The 20,378-nt window shown below is 39.1% G+C and overlaps 1 long non-coding RNA gene across 1 annotated transcript in view; it reads left to right on the forward strand.

Moving 5' to 3' along the window:
- LOC139035173 (uncharacterized) overlaps positions 1 to 20,378 on the forward strand; it is a 126,073-nt gene that overhangs the window by 77,200 nt on the left and 28,495 nt on the right. The window lies entirely within an intron of this gene.

The following is a 20,378-nucleotide window of genomic DNA, read 5'->3' on the forward strand; positions in this document are numbered from 1 at the left end:
ACATCTTTGTCACATTATTACCTTTCCGTTGTTGTCTTTCATATCCATTCTTAGTGAAGGGTTTTTTTTTTTTCATTTAATTTTTTAGTTGGAGGCTAATTACTTTACAATATTGTAGTGATTTTTGCCATACATTGACAAGAATCAGCCATGGATTTACATGTGTTCCCCATCCTGATCTCCCCCTCCCGCCTCCATCCCCATCCCATCCCTCTGGGTCTTCCGAGTGCACCAGCCCTGAGCACTTGCCTCATGCATCCAACCTGGGCTGGTGATCTGTTTCATCCTTGATAGTATACTTGTTTCAATGCTATTCTCTCAGAACATCCCACCCTCGCCTTCTCCCACAGAGTCCCATTCTTAGTGAAGGTTTTGAAAGATTCTTAGGAGCCTATTAGATACCCAGAAGAGGGACAATAATCACAACTGAAGATAAAGAAACTGAGGTAAACTATCAAAAAGGACAAAGGATGGTCAATATTGGCAGCATCTAAAGAAAATGGATTTTAACTAGATAAACTTGAGTTCAAATCCCAGACCCACAAACTACCTGCTGAGCAATCTGGAAGCCTGTGTTTATGATTTATGGATTCAGTATCTCTGTCCACAAAATGGCAGAAATAAGGTCTATTTTTAAAGAATGGTTTGAGACTAAAACAGAGTAGTAGTTTTTAAATTCTGAAATAGTGCTTTGACCATTCCAAGTACTCAGTAAATGTTATCTGTTACCATTATTGTTCTCGTTAATAATAAAAGTAAAGCAGTAATTCTTCGACAAATGGCTCCATATGAGTCTGTTTGCTAATGTCATAGAACCTGCCTGCATTGCTATATGAATGAGCTTTTGTCACCTGTAATGTTTAAACATGGAAATAGCTAATAAAATAAATAATGTGGATTAATAATGAGAAAATGAGTTTTGGAAGACAGTGTTTTAATACCTGTAAGCCAGCTCTTAATTCTTATCATCTTCCTTGCCTCAAAATTAGGGATATTCTTCCCATACCACCTTATCCTATATTAATCAGTAGATGGAACTAGGAAACTAAAATAACAAAGTATATCTTGAGATAGAATCATTTTACATGTTTTCATTTTGATCCCAAAGTTATTTAGCAGTGTATTCCATCTAGGGATAGGGATGATGGTAAATTTGATAATATGATCTTATTAATGGCATCAAAGTTAGCATTTTTAATTAATTTTTTATTGAAGGATAATTACTTTACAGAATTTTTCTGTTTTCTGTCAAATCTCAACATAAATCAGCCATAGGTATACATATATCCCCTCCCTTTTGAAGTTCCCTCCCATCTCCCTCCCCTTGCCACTCCTCTAGGTTGATCCAGAGCCCCTGTTTGAGTTTCCTGAGCCATACAGCAAATTCCCATTGGCTATCTATTTTACATATGGTAATGTAAGTTTCCATGTTACTCTTTCTATACATCTCACTCCCATCCCCCCTCTCCCCATGTCCATAAGTCTATTCTCTATGTCTGTTTCTCCACTATTGCTCTGTAAATAAATTCTTTAGTACCATTTTTCTAGATTCGTGTATATGTGTTGGAATATGGTATTTATCTTTCTCTTTCTGACTCACTTCACTCTGTATAATAGGTTCTAGGTTCATCCACCTCATCAGAGCTGATTCAAATGTGTTCCTTTTTATGGTTGAGTAATATCCATTGTGTATATGTACCACAACTTCTTTATCCATCCATCTGTCGATGGACATCTAGGTTGCTTCCATGTTCTAGCTATTGTAAATAATGCTGCAGTGAACAATGGAATACATGTGTCTTTTTCAATTTTGGTTTCCTCAGGGTATATGCCTAGGAGTGGGATTGCTGGGTCATATGGTGGTTTTATTCTTCACTTTTTAAAGGAATCTCCATACTGTCTTCCATAGTGGCTGTATCAATTTACATTCCCACCAACAGTGCAAGAGCGTTCCCTTTTCTCCACACCCTTTCCAGCATTTATTGTTTGTAGACTTTTTGATGAGGGCCATTCTGACCAGTGTGAGGTGATATCTCATTGTAGTTTTGATTTGCATTTTTCTAATAATGAGCAATGTTGAGCATCTTTTCATGTGTTTGTTAGCCATCTGTATGTCTTCTTTGGAGAAATATCCATTTAGGTCTTTTCCCCACTTTTTGATTGGGTTGTTTGTTTTTCTGGTATTGAGTTGTATGAGCTGCTTGTATATTTTGGAAATTAACCCTTTGTCAGTTTTTTCATTTGCTATTATTTTCTCCCATTCTGAGGGTTGTTTTTTCACCTTGCTTATAGTTTCCTTTGCTGTGCCGAAGCTTTTAAGTTTAATCAAGTCCTGCTTGTTTACTTTTGTTTTCATTGCCATTATTCTAGGAGATGGGTCATAGAGGATCTTGCTTTGATTTATGTCATTGAGTGTTCTGCCTATGTTTTCCTCTAAGAATTTTATAGTTTCTGGTCTTACATTTAGGTCTTTAATCCATTTTGAGTTTATCTTTGTGTATAGTGTTAGGAAGTTCTAATTTAATTCTTTTACATGTAGTGGTTCAATTTTCCCAGCACCATTTACTGAAGAGGCTGTCTTTGCCCCATTGTATATTCTTGCCTTCTTCTAAAATTCCTTCTAAAACTTAAAAAATAAGGTATACATAGATGCATGGGCTTATTTCTGGGCCTTCTATCTTGTTCCATTGGTCTATATTGCTGTTTTTGTGCCAGTACCATACTGTCTTGATTACTGTAGCTTTGTAGTATAATCTGAAACCAAACCAGTAAGGTCGATTCCACCAGCCTCATTCTTCTTTCTCAAGACTGCTTTGGCTATTTGGGGTCTTTTGTGTTTCCATATGAATTGTGAAATTTTTTGTTCTAGTTCTATGAAGAATGCCATTGGTAATTTGATAGGGATTACATTAAATCTGTAGATCATATTTGGTAGTATAGTCATTTTCACAATATTGATTCTTCCTATCTAGGAATATCTCTCCATATGTTTATGTCATCTTTGGTTTCTTTCATTAGTGTCTTATAATTTTTCTGTGTACAGTTCTTTTGTCTCCTTCAGTTCAGTTCAGTTCAGTCACTCAGTCGTGTCTGACTCTTTGCGACCCCATGAATCGCAGCACGCCAGCCCTCCCTGTCCATCACCAACTCCCGGAGTTTACCCAAACCTATGCCCATTGAGTTGGTGATGCCATCCAACCATCTCATCCTCTGTCGCCCCCTTCTCCTCCTGCCCCCAATCCCTTCCAGCATCAGGGTATTTTCCAATGAGTCAACTCTTTGCATGAGGTGGCCAGAGTATTGGAGTTTCAGCTTCACCATCAGTCCTTCCAATGAACACCCAGGACTTATCTCCTTTAGGATGTACTCGTTGGATCTCCTTGCAGTCCAAGGGACTCTCAAGAGTCTTCCCCAATACCACAGTTCAAAAGCATCAATTTTTCGGTGCTCAGCTTTCTTCACAGTCCAACTCTCACATCCATACATGACCACTGGAAAAACCATAACCTTGTCCAGACGGACCTTTGTTGGCAAAGTAATGTCTTTGCTTTTTAATATGCTATCTAGGTTGGTCATAACTTTCCTTCCAAGGAGTAAGCATCTTCTAATTTCATGGCTGCAGCACCATCTGCAGTGATTTTGGATCCCCCCAAAATAAAATCTAACACTACTTCCACTGTTTCCTCATCTATTGGCCATGAAGCGATGGGACCAGATGCCATGATCTTAGTTTTCTGAATGTTTAGCTTTAAGCCAACTTTTTCACTCTCCTCTTTCACTCTCATCAAGAGGCTCTTTTGTTCTTCTTCACTTTTTGCCATAAGGGTGGTGTCATCTGCATATCTGAGGTTATTGATATTTCTCCTGGCAGTCTTGATTCCAGCTTGTGCTCTTCCAGCCCAGTGTTTCTCATGATGTACTCTGCATAGAAGTTAAATAAGCAGGGTGACAATATACAGCCTTGACATACTCCTTTTCCTACTTGGAACCAGTCTGTTGGTCCATGTCCAGTTCTCACTGTTGCTTCCTGACCTGCATATTGATTTCTCAAGAGGTGGGTCAGGTGGTCTGGTATTCCCATCTCTTTAGAATTTTCCACAGTTTATTGTGATCCACACAGTCAAAGGCTTTGGCATAGTCAATAAAGCAGAAATAGATATGTTTCTGGAACTCTCTTGCTTTTTTGATGATCCAGTGGATGTTGGCAATTTGATCTCTGGTTCCTCTGCCTTTTCTAAAACCAGCTTGAACATCTGGAAGTTCATGGTTCACGTATTGCTGAAGCCTGATTTGGAGAATTTTGAGCATTACTTTACTAGCGTGTGAGATGAGTGCAATTGTGTGGTAGTTTGAGCATTCTTTGGGATTGCCTTTCTTAGGGTTTGGAATGAAAACGGACCTTTTCCAGTCCTGTGGCCACTGCTGAGTTTTCCAAATTTGCTGGCATATTGAGTGCAGCACTTTCACAGCATCATCTTTCAGGATTTGAAATAGCTCAACTGGAATTCCATCACCTCCACTAGCTTTGTTCATAGTGATGCTTTCTAAGGCCTACCTGACTTCACATTCCAGGATGTCTGGGTCTAGGTGAGTGATCACACCATTGTAGGTAAGTTTATTCCTAGATATTTAATTCTTTTTTTCACAATGATGAATGGGATTGATTCTTTAATTGTTCTGATTTTTCGTTGTTCATGTATAGAAATGCAAGTGATTTCTGTGCATTGATTTTGTATCCTGCAACTTTGCTAAATTCACTGATCAGCTCTAGTAATTTTCTGATACTCTCTTTAGGGTTTTCTATGTACAATATCATGTCATCTGCCAACAGAGCTTTACTTCTTCTTTTCCGATCTGGATTCCATTTATTCCATTTATTTCTTTTTTTTCTCTGATTGCTGTAGTTAGGACTTCCAGAACTATGCTGAATAATAATAATAATAATAATAATAATAATAATAATAATAATGGTGGTGAAAGTGAACACTCTTCTTGTTCCTGATCTAGGGGGAATGCTTTCAGGTTTTCACCACTGTGAAAAATGTTTGCTGTAGGCTTATCATATATGGCCTTTACTATATTGAGGTGAGTTCCTTCTATGTCTATTTGTTATAGAGTTTTAAGCCTAAATAGGTACTGAATTTTGTCAAAGGCTTTTTCTGTATCTATTGAGATGATGATATTGTTTTTATTTTTCAGTTTGTTAATATGGTGTATCACATTGATTGATTTCTGTATATTGAAGAATCCTTGCATTCCTGGAATATACCCAACTTGCCCATGGTGTATGAGCTTTTTGATGTGTTTCTGAATTCTGTTTGCTAAAATTTTGTTGAGGATTTTTGCATCTGTGTTCATCAGTGATATTGGCCTGCAGTTTGCCTTTTGTGTGTGTGTTTTCTTTGTCTGGTTTTGGTATCAAGGTGATGGTGGCCTTGTAGGATGAGTTTGGAAGTGTTCCTTCCTCTGCAATTTTTTGAAAGAGTTTTGGAAGGATAGGCATTAGCTCTTCTCTAAATGTTTGATAGAATTCTCTTGTGAAGCCATCTGTTCCTGGGCTTTTGTTTTTTGAGAGATTTTTGATCACAGCTTCAATTTCAGTGCTTGTAATTGGGTTGTTCATAATTCTATTTCTCCCTGGTTCAGTCTTGGAAGATAGAACTTTTCTAAGAATCTGTCCATTTCTTCCAGGCTGTCTATTTTGTTGCCGTATAGTTGTTTATAACAGTCTCTTATAATCCTTTGTATTTCTGCATTGTCTGTTGTAACCTCTACTTTTTCATTTCTAATTTTGTTGATTTGATTCTTTCTTTTTTTTCTTGATGAGTCTGGCTAAAGGTTTGTCAATTTTGTTTATCTTCTCAAAGAACCAGATTTTAGTTTTATTAATTTTTACTATTGTTTCTTTCATTTCTTTTTCATTTATTTCTGCTTGGATCTTTATGATTTCTTTCCTTCTACTAATTTTGGTTTTTTTTTTTTTTTTGTTGTTGTTGTTGTTGGTCTTCTTTTTCCGGTTGCTTTAGGTGTAAAGTTAGGTTGTCTATTCAATGTTTTTCTTGTTTCTTGAGGTAGGATTGTATTGCTATAAACTTCCCTCTTAGAACTGCCTTTGCTCCATCCCATAGGTTTTGAGTTGTTGTGTTTTTATTGCCATTTGTTTCTAGAATGTTTTTTATTTTCCTTTTGATTTCTTCAGTAACCTGGTGGTTATTTCAAGATGTGTTGTTTAATCTCCATGTGTTTGTGTTTCATACAGTTTTTTTCTTGTAACTGATATCTAGTCTCATAGCATTGTGGTCGGAGAAGATGCTTGATACAATTTCAATTTTCTTCAATTCACGGAGGTTTGGTTTGTGACCCAAGATGTGGTCTATCCTGGAGAATGTCCCATGTGCACTTGAGAAGAAGATGTGTTCTGCATTTGGATGGAATGTCCTGAAGATACCAGTGAGATCCATCTCATATAATGCATCATTTAAGACTTGTGTTTCCTTATTAGTTTTCTGTTTTGATGATCTGTACATTTGTCTGAATGGGGTGTTAAAGTCTCTTAGTGTTTTTGTGTTACTGTCAATTTCTCCTTTTATGTCTATTAGTGTTTGCTTTATGTATTGAGCTGCTCCTATGTTGGGTGCATAGATATTTACAATTGTTATGTCTTCCTCTTGGATTGATCCCTTGATCATTATGTAGTGTCCTACCTTATCTCTTGTGATCTTCTTTACTTTAAGGTCTGTTTTGTCTGATATGAGGATTGCTACTCCAGCTTTCTTTTGCTTCCCATTTGCATGGAACATATTTTTCCATCCTCTCACTTTCAGCCTATATGTGTCTTGAGGTCAGAAGTGGGTTTCTTGTAGAAAGCATATATATGGGTCTTGTTTTTGTATCCATTCATCCAGTCTGTGTCTTTTGGTTGATTTAATCCATTTACATTTAAAGTAATTATTGATATATATGTTCCTATTGCCTTCCTGGTGGCTCAGAGGGTAAAGTGTCTGCCTGCAATGCAGGAGACCTGGGTTTGATCCCTGGGTCAGAAAGATCCCCTGGAGAAGGAAATGGCAACCCACTCCAGTATACTTGCTTGGAAAATCCCATGGATGGAGGAGCCTGGTGGGCTACAGTCCATGGTGTTTCAAAGAGTCGGACACAACTGAGTGACTTCACTTCACTGTTGCCATTTTCTAATTGCTTGGGGTTGATTTTGTAGATCTTTTTTCTTCTGTTATATAAGTTTGTTTAACATTTGTTGTAAAGCTTGTTTGGTGGTCCTGAATTCTCTTAACTTTTGCTTGTGAAAAGCTGTTTATTTCTCCATCAGTTTTGAATGAGATCCTTGCTGGGTACAGTGATCTTGGTTGTAGATTTTTCCCTTTCAGTACTTTAAATGTATCCTGCCATTCCCTTCTTGCCTGCAGAGTTTCTGCTGAAGGATCAACTGTTAAGCATATGCATTTTCCCTTGTATGTTACTTCTTGCTTCTCCCTTGCTGCTTTTAATATTCTTTCTTTGTGTTTAGTCTTTGTTAGTTTCATTAGTATTTGTCTTGGCATGTTTCTCCTTGGGTTTATCCTGTATGGGGCTCTTTGTGCCTCTTGGATTTTATTGGCTGTTCCCTTTTCCATGTTGGGGAAATTTTCAACTATAAACTCTTCAAAAATTTTCTCAAAGCCTTTCTTTTTCTCTTCTTCTGGGACCCCTATAATTCAAATGCTGGTACATTTGATACTGTCACAGAGGTCTCTGGGACTGTCCTCAGCTCTTTTCATTCTTTTTACTTTATGCTGCTCTTCAGAAGTTATTTTCACCATTTTATCTTCCAGCTCACTGATTTGTTCTTCTGCTTCAGATATTCTGTTATTGAGTCCTTCTAGAGTATTTTTACTTTCAGTAATTGTGTTGTTTGTCTCTGTATGCTTATTCTTTAATTCTTCTAGGTCTTTGTTAATTGATTCTTACATTTTCTCCATTTTGTTTTCAAGGATTTTGATCATCTTTACTGTCATTATTCTGAATTCTTTTTCAGATAATTTTCCTATTTCCTCTTCATTTATTTGGACTTCTGTGTTTCTAGTTTGCCCCTTCATTTGTGTGGTATTACTCTGCCTTTTCATTTTTTTTTTTCATTTATTTTTATTAGTTGGAGGCTAATTACTTTACCATATTGTAGTGGGTTTTGTCATACATTGACATGAACCAGCCATGGATTTACATGTATTCCCCATCCCGATCCCCCCTCCCACCTCCCTCTCTACCCGATCCCTCTGGGTCTTCCCAGTGCACCAGGCCCGAGCACTTGTCTCATACATCCAACCTGGGCTGGTGATCTGTTTCACTATAGATAATATACATGTTTTGATGCTGTTCTCTCGAAACATCCCACCCTCGCCTTCTCCCACAGAGTCCAAAAGTCTGTTCTGTACATCTGAGTCTCTTTTTCTGTTTTGCATATAGGGTTATCGTTACCATCTTTCTAAATTCCATATATATGTGTTAGTATGCTGTGATTTTCTTTATCTTTCTGGTTTACTTCATTCTGTATAATGGGCTCCAGTTTAATCCCATCTCATTAGAACTGATTCAAATGAATTCTTTTTAATGGCTGAGTAATAATATTCCACGGTGTATATGTACCACAGCTTCCTTATCCTTTCATCTGCTGATGGGCATCTAGGTTGCTTCCATGTCCTGGCTATTATAAATAGTGCTGCGATGAACATTGGGGTGCACGTGTCTCTTTCAGATCTGGTTTCCTCGGTGTGTATGCCCAGAAGTGGGATTGCTGGGTCATATGGCAGTTCTATTTCCAGTTTTTAAGAAATCTCCACACTGTTTTCCATAGTGGCTGTACTAATTTGTATTCCCACCAACAGTGTAAGAGGGTTCCCTTTTCTCCACACCCTCTCCAGCATTTATTGCTTGTAGACTTTTGGACAGCAGCCATCCTGACTGGCGTATAATGGTACCTCATTGTGGTTTTGATTTGCATTTCTCTGATAATGAGTGATGTTGAGCATATTTTCATGTGTTTGTTAGCCATCTGTATGTTTTCCTTGGAGAAATGTCTGTTGAGTTCTTTGGCCCATTTTTTGATTGGGTCATGTATTTTTCTGGAGTTGAGCTGGAGGAGTTGCTTTTATATTTTTGAGATTAATCCTTTGTCTGTTGCTTCGTTTGCTATTATTTTCTCCCAATCTGAGGGCTGTCTTTTCACCTTGCTTATAGTTTCTTTTGTTGTGCAAAAGCTTTTAAGTTTCATTAGGTCCCATTTGTTTATTTTTGCTTTTATTTCTAAAATTCTGGGATGTGGGTCATAGAGGATCCTGCTGTGATTTATGTCAGAGAGTGTTTTGCCTATGTTCTCCTCTAGGAGTTTGATAGTTTCTGGTCTTACATTTAGATCTTTAATCCATTTTGAGTTTATTTTTGTGTATGGTGTTAGAAAGTGTTCTAGTTTCATTCTTTTACAGGTGGTTGACCAGTTTTCCCAGCACCACTTGTTAAAGAGGTTGTCTTTTTTCCATTGTATATCCTTGCCTCCTTTGTCGAAGATGAGGTGTCCATAGGTTCGTGGATTTATCTCTGGGCTTTCTATTCTGTTCCATTGATCTATGTTTCTGTCTTTGTGCCAGTACCATACTGTCTTGATGACTGTGGCTTTGTAGTATAGTCTGAAGTCAGGCAGGTTGATTCCTCCAGTTCCATTCTTCTTTCTCAAGATTACTTTGGCTATTCGAGTTTTTTTGTATTTCCATACAAATTGTGAAATTATTTGTTCTAGTTCTGTGAAAAATACCGTTGGTAGCTTGATAGGGATTGCATTGAATCTATAGATTGCTTTGGGTAGTATAGCCATTTTGACAATATTGATTCTTCCAATCCATGAACACAGTATGTTCCTCCATCTGTTTGTGTTTTCTTTGATTTCTTTCATCAGTGTTTTATAGTTTTCTATGTATAGGTCTTTTGTTTCTTTAGGTATATATACAGATGGCTTCACAGCTGAATTCTACCAAAAATTTAGAGAAGAGCTAACACCTATCTTACTCAAACTCTTCCAGAAAATTGCAGAAGAAGGTAAACTTCCAAACTCATTCTATGAGGCCACCATCACCCTAATTCCAAAACCAGACAAAGATGCCACAAAAAAAGAAAACTACAGGCCAATATCACTGATGAACATAGATGCAAAAATCCTTAACAAAATTCTAGCAAACAGAATCCAACAACACATTAAAAAAATCATACACCATGACCAAGTGGGCTTTATCCCAGGAATGCAAGGATTCTTTAATATCTGCAAATCAATCAATGTAATACACCACATTAACAAATTGAAAAATAAAAACCATATGATTATCTCAATAGATTCAGAGAAAGCCTTTGACAAAATTCAACACCCATTTATGATTAAAACTCTCCAGAAAGCAGGAATAGAAGGAACATACCTCAACATGATAAAAGCTATATATGGCAAACCCACAGCAAGCATTACCCTCAATGGTGAAAAATTGAAAGCATTTCCCCTAAAATCAGGAACAAGACAAGGGTGCCCACTCTCACCACTACTATTCAACATAATTTTGGAAGTTTTGGCCACAGCAATCAGAGCAGAACAAGAAGTAAAAGGAATCCAGATAGGAAAAGAAAAAGTGAAACTCTCGCTGTTTGCAGATGACATGATCCTCTACATAGAAAACCCTAAAGACTCTACCAGAAAATTACTAGAGCTAATCAACGAATATAGTAAAGTTGCAAGATATAAAATTAACACACAGAAATCCCTTGCATTCCTATACACTAACAATGAGAAATCAGAAAGAGAAATTAAGGAAACAATACCATTCACCATTGCAACAAAAAGAATAAAATACTTTTTTTAAAAAAGTTATTGTGTTTGAAGTCTCCTTTACCGAGGCTTCAAGGAAAGTTGAATTCTTTCCTTGAAGTGGGTTGAATTGTTTCTTCCTTTTGGTTTCTGCCCTCCTAAGGTTGGCCCAGTGGTTTGTATGAGCTTTGTATAGGGTGAAATTTGTGCTGAGTTTTTGTTTGTTTGTTTTCCCTCTGATGGGCAGGGCTGAGTGAGGTGGTACTCCTGTCTGCTGGTGATTGGGTTTGTATTTTTGTTTTGTTTGTTGTTTAGATGACATGTCCTGCACAGGATGCTCCTGGTGGTTGGGTGATGCTGTGTCTTGTATTCAAATGGTTACCTTTGTGTGAGTTCTTACTATTTGATACTCGCCAGGGTTAGTTCTCTCATAGTCTAGGGTCTTGGAGTCTGTGCTCCCACTCCAAAGGCTCAGGATTTGATCTCTGGTCGGGAATGAAGATTACACAAGTGGTCTGTTATGGTATTAAGGGAGAGTAAAATAATATCCAAAAATGAGAAGCCAAAGATGAACCCCAGACCAATGGAAGTTACAAAATCAGGCAAATAATAATTAAAATAATGGGATATATACATATACACTCATGAGCAAAGTGAAAATAGTCCAACAAAAATAAAGTACAGTAGATTTATCCAGCAAACAAAGGAAATTAAAAATTATATTTACTAGTTAACAACAAAATTAGCTTAAGCAGAAACTGGAAAACAAAACTAAAGCAAGGTGCCAACTGGGGAATAAAGCAATGAAAATAAAACTAACAAATATGTTGAGAGGAGACTAGAGAAAGAAAAGAAAGAAAAAATAGATATGTAAAGTTAAATAGAGGTAGATAAAGAAGATTTATATACATTAAAGAATAACTGCAAGGGGAAAAGAACAGTAGGAAAAGAAAACAAAGGAATATATGTAGAAATAATAGGTTTAAAAAATTAAAAATTAAAATTAAAAAAAGAGAAAATAAAAAAGAGGAAAAATCCACAGAACTGCAAAAGCCCAAGGTAGAGGCAGAGGTTTATGACAATAAAAAATATGACTGAGAATAAAGGAAAAAAAAAAGCTCAAAAGTTTAATTAGATTTCTTAGTGCCAATAAAATAGACAACTACAACAGAGGGGGTGAAGAAAGGGGAAAAAAGAAGAAAACATCCAGAAGAATCTACAGAACAAGTCAAAAAATAAGAATACTAAATGTTTTTTTGAGTGTCTGCTGTCAGAGTCCTTTCCCGTGCTGGGAATCACATCACCTCCCTAGGATGCCCTCCACCATTGTGCTGATCTCTGGACCTGCTGTGGGGGCAGCTCAGATTCTAACCTGGTCCTACTCCTGGGTGTTCTTGCCTCCAATGTCCACAGCTATCAGAACTAGCACGTTTTCTTTTGTGGGAGCTCTCAATAGCCTTTTATATGTTCCATAGACACAGAGTCTGCCTGGTTGATCGTGTGGATTTACACTGCAGCTTGTACAGCTCATGGGAAGGTTTTGGGTCTTCTTCCTTAGCCACACTGCCCCTGGGTTTCAATTGTGGTTTTATTTCCACCTCTGCATGTGGGTCATCCGCTGGGTTTTAGCTCCTGAGGCTGCCCTGGAGGACCTGGGTTTGCCCCTGTCAGGGCCAGGTGTGGGGTCGCAGGGGTTCTGGCAGCACCAGGTACTCAGGGGGGTTGGCGACTAGGACAGCAGGAAATATAGTGCTGGAGAGGGGGATGGCAACCAGTATTGGCCAATACACTCCAGTATTCTTGCCTGGAGAACCCCCTCTCTGACGGAGAAGCCTGGAAGGCCACAGTCTACAGCGTCGCTAAGAGTCGGACAGGACTGATATGACCCTGCGCACATAAATCACAAGACTTCTTTTTCTTTTTTTTTGCCTGTGGCAGCTCTGCCCCAGTGAGAGTTGTGTGTGAAGGTGGCTCAGCTGCTTCACTTCTAGGGACGACCCTGGCGGTGCCAAGTGTTCAGGGACACAAACTGCCTCCGCGGCAGGAGTTATGGCCCTATCAGAGTCTTTTTTCGAGCCTCTTGTAGCTGGCGATCAGTTCAGTTCAGTTGCTCAGTTGTGTCTGACTCTTTGCAACCCCATGAACTGCAGCACACCAGGCCTCCCTGTCCATCACCAACTCCCGGAGTTTACCCAAACTTTGAGTCCACTGAGTTGGTGATGCCATCCAACCATCTCATTCTCTCTCGTCCCTGTCTCCTCCTGCCTTCAATCTTTCCTAGCATCAGGGTCTTTTCAAATGAGTCAGCTCTTTGCATCAGGTGGCCAAAGTATTGGAGTTTCAGCTTCATCAGTCCTTCCAGTGAACACCCAGGACTAATCTCCTTTAGGATGGGCTGGTTGGATCTCCTTGCAGTCCAAAGGGCTCTCAAGAGTCTTCTCCAACACCACAGTTTAAAAGCATCAATGCTTCTGCATTCAGCTTTCTTTATAGTCCAACTCTCATAACCATACATGACCACTGGAAAAACCATAGCCTTGACTAGACAGACCTTTGTTGACAAAATAATGTCTCTGCTTTTTAATATGCTGTCAAAAAATAAAGTCAGCCACTGTTTCCACTGTTTCCCCATCCATTTGCCATCAGAAGGCCTCTTTGGCCAGTCTTTCTTCATAGCTCCACCCATTCAGGCACTTAGAGGGATTCTTTGCCTGGGGTCCTTCTCTGTTGTTTGGCAAGTCAGGCACATAGAGGGGGGCCCCCCTCAACTGGGGTCCTACTCTGTAGATCAGCACATCAGGCACTTACAGGGGCACCCTGGCTGGGGTCCTACTCTGTGGTTCAGTGTGTCAGGCTTTTGATGTGCCAGCCTCTCTATTGTTCAGCTGCCCATGCTGGCTTGTGGAGAAAGAGAGGCTATGGTGATGGCTCCACCCCCTACACATGACTCAGCAGTATTGCCTTTTTTCCATGACTGCCTGGCTTTCCTCTACAGGCAATTCCCACCACGATCCCCTTCTTCACTTCCCCTCCATCCACCTCTCTGCAGTTAACAGCAGCTCTGGCACTGGGATTGTGCCACAATCCCTAAACTCCAGCTCCCAGCCGCTGCACCTTCCAGGAGACCCATGTTCCTGTCTGGTGTATGTATGGCTGTGACAAGGACTGTCTGATTCTCATTCCATTTAGGCTGCCACAGGTCAGCTGTTTCACTTTCAGCCTTGAATGTTTCTTCTCTGACTCAGACAGTTGCCTCGCTGTGGGGATCAGACCCCTGCGTCAGTTCCCCCAGCCACAGAGGGTAGGTCCAGTCCTACTTATACTCCTGTTTCTCCCCTAGTTCCTTCACCCTACAGAGTTTTCCCTGGTTCTATATATTCTTTTCTACTTGTCAGGTCCTCCTGTCTGCCCTCACCTGGTGTTCTGCATGCACTTCTGTGTCTGAAGGTGTATTCCTGATGTATCCGTGGAGAGAAATGTACTCCACGTCCACTACTCCTCTGCCATCTTCTTCTCTATCAAAGTTAGCATTTTTTTTGGTGATCGTTTTTCAAGGGGATAAATGGCAAATTAAAGTTGTGATTCTATTTCTCAAAAATGTTTAAAATTTAGTCTTGGAGCAATAATATAATATGTAATTATTATATAATCAATATAATGTAAAGAGTATTTGACATGAAGAATCTAAAGATATGCTGTCTTACTAGAAATGTGAATTTTATCAAGTATTTTATCTTTCTAAGCCTCAGTTGCATTATTTGCCAAAAAAATAGTGATGTCTGAAAGTTCAAATGTGATAATACAAAATGGAGACAGTAAACCAGAAAACTTTGTAGGAGGTTACATGATGTCACAAACCTCATATAATTTTAGATATTATATGAGACACAAATACTAAATGTTTTATATTTCTAATACACATGAACATTATATATAGAATCATTACAAAGATTAAATAGCTTAATTGGTTTAAGTAACTACTGCTGAATTTTTATTCGTTTGGTTCAAGAACTTACACATATTGAACCCTGGCTACAGACCAGAGAGTATATTACAATGGTAAATAAAACAGAAAATGTTCCTGCTTCATGGAGTTTATTATCTACTATAAGAGATGGACATAGACATATACATGATCGTATAATCAAGCACTGTAATGACTTCTATGAAGTAAATTAACTAGATTCTATGAGATAGAATAGCAGCTGGGGAATGGGAGATAACTTGGATTGGAGAATTGGTGGTATGATATTTGAACTGGACATTAATACATGAGTTGACTTTAGTCAAGTGAAGACTGTTAAGTCATGAGTAGGGAAACATGAAGGAGCTGTCTAAACAGAAGAAATAATGCCTGTAAAACATGAAGCAGGCAAGAAGTTGGCATTTTCTAGGAACTGGTTCAATGAAGTTACCGTGCAGAAACATGAGATGACTGAAGATCTGGACACAGGCCAAATCATGCAGATCCTTGGGGACCATGCTAAAGAGATTGGATTTTATTCTAAGTGAAGCAGAAATCCACTGAGAGGGATAGTGGTGGAAGAATAAGGGTTCCATATCAAACCAGCTGGATGGCAACAACCTTGAGGCAAGTAAATAACTGAGTCAGCTAGTTAATTGGATATGAGTCTGTCATGCTCAGGGTCAGGACTGGCAATATCAATGTGGGACACAGACAGTTTTAAAAATCACAGGAATGGTTGAAACACTTGGGTAGAGGGTCTAAGAATAGAACTACAATCTCTGATCCCAAGGATTCAAGCCTTGAAAGATTGAGAAGGGTAGCTAGCAAAGGAGACTAAGAAAGAATTGCCAAAGAAGAAGGAGGAAATGTGATACAGGGGTCAGTGAAGCCTGTATTTTGAGAAATAGTGGCCAATTGGGTCAGATACTTAAAAATCCATTCGGAGGCCAGTGTTAACTTTAGCAAGAGTGAGTTTAGATGAAGTGTTGCAGGCAGATGATAGATTCAGGTGAGTTGAAAGGTAAACAGGAAAGCCAGGGCAAGAAGAAAATTCTTCAAATGTTTTGGATACAAACTAAAAGAGAAATACAGTGCAGCAAACTGTTGGGAGATGAGATGCTTTTATTTATTTATTTAAGATCAGAAACATATATTAACATATGTTACTAGGAATACTCCAATTAAGAGGAGAGGTTTAAGATGGAGTGAGAAAGAATAACCAAAGAAGTAAATACCTAGAGAAAACAAGAGAAAGTGGGTTCATAATAGAACTAGAAGGACTCTTCCTTAGAAGAAAAGATTAATGATCATAAAAATGCAGTGCTTCAGATTTACTCAGTTGCATAATCTCTTCACTGACACTTAGCTTCAAGGATAGAGCTTAGAGCAGATAACTGGGTTTTATTTGGCTTGGATTTTTGCCAGAGCAGTACAAGCCAGTGAGAAGAGGCCAACAAAGGGCAGTTTGCAAGAGATCAGCTGTAGCTAGTTGAGTCTGGGACTTTGATAACGGACTGATGTAGACTTCATACTTGTAGCAATAAGTTGTGTGTGGTCAAACTATCTTTGAGATATGTTCTGTGACGTATGTTCAGTTTTAAGGCTAAGATCTGTTTCTTTATTGCTACTTCTGAAATATGTCTAGATATGAATATTTTAGTTTTAGTTGCTAAAACGTAATGCCAGTTTTTCTCATTGGCATTCTTTTCAGTAAAGTTGGTAATCTTAAACTGTAAGAATAGATGTCTTTATAGATTTCTATGAGTTATTTTCATTTTGAATTCTAAAAATGGGCCTTGTTTCTATCTTTTAAAAATTTTAATCTGAATTGTTCCTAATGCAAAGATTTAGCTCACTGCTGAGACAGAGGGCATGGTGGCTGTTAAAAACAACCTCAGGGTCTCCACTGCTGTCCTGCAAATAGGCTCATCGGTACCATCTTTCCAGACTATGGACATGGGCAAGGGGTGGAGAGAAAGGAGAGGATGGAACTAATGGAAAAAGTAGCATGGAAACATATACACTACCATATGTAAAATAGATAGCCATGGGGAATTTTATCTACAACTCAGGGAACTCAAACCAGGGCTCTGTAACAACCTAGAGGGGTGGGAAGGGGTGGGAGGTGGGAAGGAGGTTCAGAAGAGAGGGGATATATATATACCTGTGGCTGATTCATGTTGATGTATGGCAGAAGCCAACACAATATTGTGAAGCAATTATCCTTCAATTAAAAATAATTAAATTAGAAAAAAACCCTGCAACTGCAGGCTCAGAGGATAAGGAGATAATAGCTTTGGGGGCAGCTGCCTTTGCTTACTGGAGAAGGCAATGGCACCCCACTCCAGTACTCTTGCCTGGAAAATCCCATGGATGGAGGAGCCTGGTGGGCTGCTGTCTATGGGGTCTCACAGAGTCGGACACGACTGAAGCGACTTAGCAGCAGCAGCAGCAGCAGCCTTTGCTTATAACACCTTTTTAAGGGGACAGGCCACATAAGGTTTGCTGCTCCCAGAAACTTCTTTGTCATAGATGTTTGTCAACTTCTTTGATTTCATAGATGTTTGCTTGGTCTACTGGATAAAAGATATTCAAAATTTGCTTTAAGAAGTTTAATAATATAAGTTGAAATATGGTCATAAGTTAGACTGAGCACATATGTAAAGAAGCTAATTTTTAAACATTTTTGGAAACTGTTTCTCTGTTTACACTCTGCTCTCTCTTAAGATGTATGTTCAATAGATTTTTTTAAAAGATGAACTATCTAATTACCCTCTATACACAAACACAAACATGTTCCTCCTACAAGACTGCCTCCTTTCCATCTAAGTGTATTTATCCAGCAATTACCACGCTCCCATCTCAGCCCTGACTGCGACTTCTGTCTCAACTACTAGTACTTTCTTGTCCCTTGAGGTGACAGCAGTCAGTGGTGGCAGTGAGGATGCCACTGACAAGAGAGCAAGCCTCCCTCAGTAACTAGCATTTTCAAGTGACTCTCATTTAATGGGGTAGTTTGGTATTTTAACATCCTCTGCTTCTCTGGGGGCTCAGACAGTAAAGAATCCTCCTGCAATGCAGGAGACCTGGGTTTGATCCCTGGGTTGGGAAGATCCCCTACAGAAGGAAAGGCTACCCACTCCAGTATTTTTGCCTGGAGAATATCATGGACTGTGTAGTCCATGGGTTGCAAAGAGTCAGACATGACTGAGCAACTTTCATTATATTGAAAATTTTAAAAAAGAGAATTTCTGTGGTTGCTCTAAGATTTACTTTTTTTTCATAAAATAATCAAACATTCATTAAAAAGTAAGCATGTAGTAAACGTCTTGAAGCAGCTTAGTTTTTATTTCCACATATATATATGTTTTTATTTTAACTTCCTCCATTCTACCCCTCTAACTGTTGATGGCTTACTATATTTTCCGAAAATGTGTAACAACTATTCACAAATTCTAGGAGAAGTATTTGGTAAGTATTAAATAAACAATTCTTTGAGTAGTATTGGATGTCAAACCCATAAGTTAGCTCATATAATTCTCACAACAACCCTTGAAAAATGAGTGTAAGGGGACGACAGAGGATGAGATGGCTGAACTGAACTGAACTGAATACCTGACTAAATAAAGACAGGAAGCGTTTTATAAGGGCTTAAGTAACCAACGTAAACACAGAGCTTTCAGTTAAGTTCAGTTCAGTTGCTCAGTTGTGTCCGACTCTTTGCGACCCCATGAATCGCAGCACACCAGCCCTCCTTGTCCATCACCAGCTCCCGGAGTTTACTCAAACTCATGCCCATCGAGTCGGTGATGATATCCAGCCATCTCATCCTCTGTCGCCCCCTTCTCCTCCTGCCCCCGATCCCTCCAGCATCAGGGTCTTTCCAGTGAGTCAACTCTGCATGAGGTGGCCAAAGTACTGGAGTTTCAGCTTCAGCATCAGTCTTTCCAATGAACACCCAGGACTGATCTCCTTTAGGATGGACTGGTTGGATCTCCTTGCAGTCTGAGGGACTCTCAAGAGTCTTCTCCAACACCACAGTTCAAAAACATCAATTTTTCGGCGCTCAGCTTTCTTCACAGTCCAATTCTCATATCCATACATGACCACTGGTAAAACCATAGCCTTGACCAGACAGACCATTGTTGGCAAAGTAATGTCTCTGCTTTTTAATATGCTATCTAGGTTGGCCATAACTTTCCTTCCAAGGAGTAAGCGTCTTTTAATTTCATGGAGGCAGTTACCATCCCCAGTGATTTTGGAGCCCCCAAAATAAAGTCTGACACTGTTTCCACTGTTTCCCTGTCTATTTCCCATGAAGTGATGGGACCAGATGCCATGATCTTAGTTTTCTGAATGTCAAACTTTAAGCCAACATTTTCACTGTCCTCTTTCACTTTCATCAAGAGGCTTTTTAGTCCCTCTTCACTCTCTGCCATAAAGGTGGTGTCATCTGCATATCTGAGGTTATTGATATCTCTCCCGGCAATCTTGATTCCAGCTTGTGCTTCTTCCAGCCCAGCGTTTCTCATGATGTACTCTGCATATAAGTTAAATAAGCAGGGTGACAATATACAGCCTTGACGTACTCCTTTTCCTATTTGGAACCAGTCTGTTGGTCCATGTCCAGTTCTAACTGTTGCTTCCTGACCTGCACACAGGTTTCTCAAAAGGCAGGTCAGGTGGTTTGGTATTCCCATCTCTTTCAGAATTTTCCACAGTTTATTGTGATCCACACAGTCGAAGGCTTTGGCATAGTCAATAAAGCAGAAGTAGATGTGTTTCTGGAACTCTCTTGCTTTTTCGATGATCCAGTGGATATTGGCAATTTGATCTCTGGTTCCTTGGCCTTTTCTAAAACCAGCTTGAATATCTGGAAGTTCTCGGTTCACGTATTGCTGAAGCCTGGCTTGGCGAATTTTGAGCATTACTTTACTAGCGTGTGAGATGAGTGCAATTGTGCGGTAGTTTGAGCATTCTTTGGGATTGCCTTTCTTAGGGTTTGGAATGAAAACAGACCTTTTTCAGTCCTGTGGCCACTGCTGAGTTTTCCAAATTTGCTGGCATATTGAGTGCAGCACTTTCACAGCATCATCTTTCAGGATTTGAAATAGCTCAACTGGAATTCCATCACCTCCACTAGCTTTGTTCATAGTGATGCTTTCTAAGGCCCACTTGACTTCTCATTCCAGGATGTCTGGCTCTAGGTGAGTGATCACACCATTGTGATTATCTGGGTCGTGAAGATCTTTTTTGTATAGTTCTTCTGTGTATTCTTGCCACCTCTTCTTAATATCTTCTGCTTCTGTTAGGTCCATACAATTTCTGTCCTTTATCAAACCCATCTTTGCCTGAAATATTCCCTTGATATCTGTAATTTTCTTGAAGAAAGTGTCCGAAATGCAGTACTTGGATGCAATCTCAAAAATGACAGAATGATCTCTGTTCGTTTCTAAGGCAAACCATTCAATATCACAGTAATCCAAGACTATGCCCCAACCAGTAATGCTGAAGAAGCTGAAGTTGAATGGTTCTATGAAGACCTACAAGACCTTTTAGAGCTAACACCCAAAAAAG

This window comes from Odocoileus virginianus, chromosome 5 (genome assembly GCF_023699985.2).
Source record: "Odocoileus virginianus isolate 20LAN1187 ecotype Illinois chromosome 5, Ovbor_1.2, whole genome shotgun sequence".
Classification (NCBI taxonomy): domain Eukaryota; kingdom Metazoa; phylum Chordata; class Mammalia; order Artiodactyla; family Cervidae; genus Odocoileus; species Odocoileus virginianus.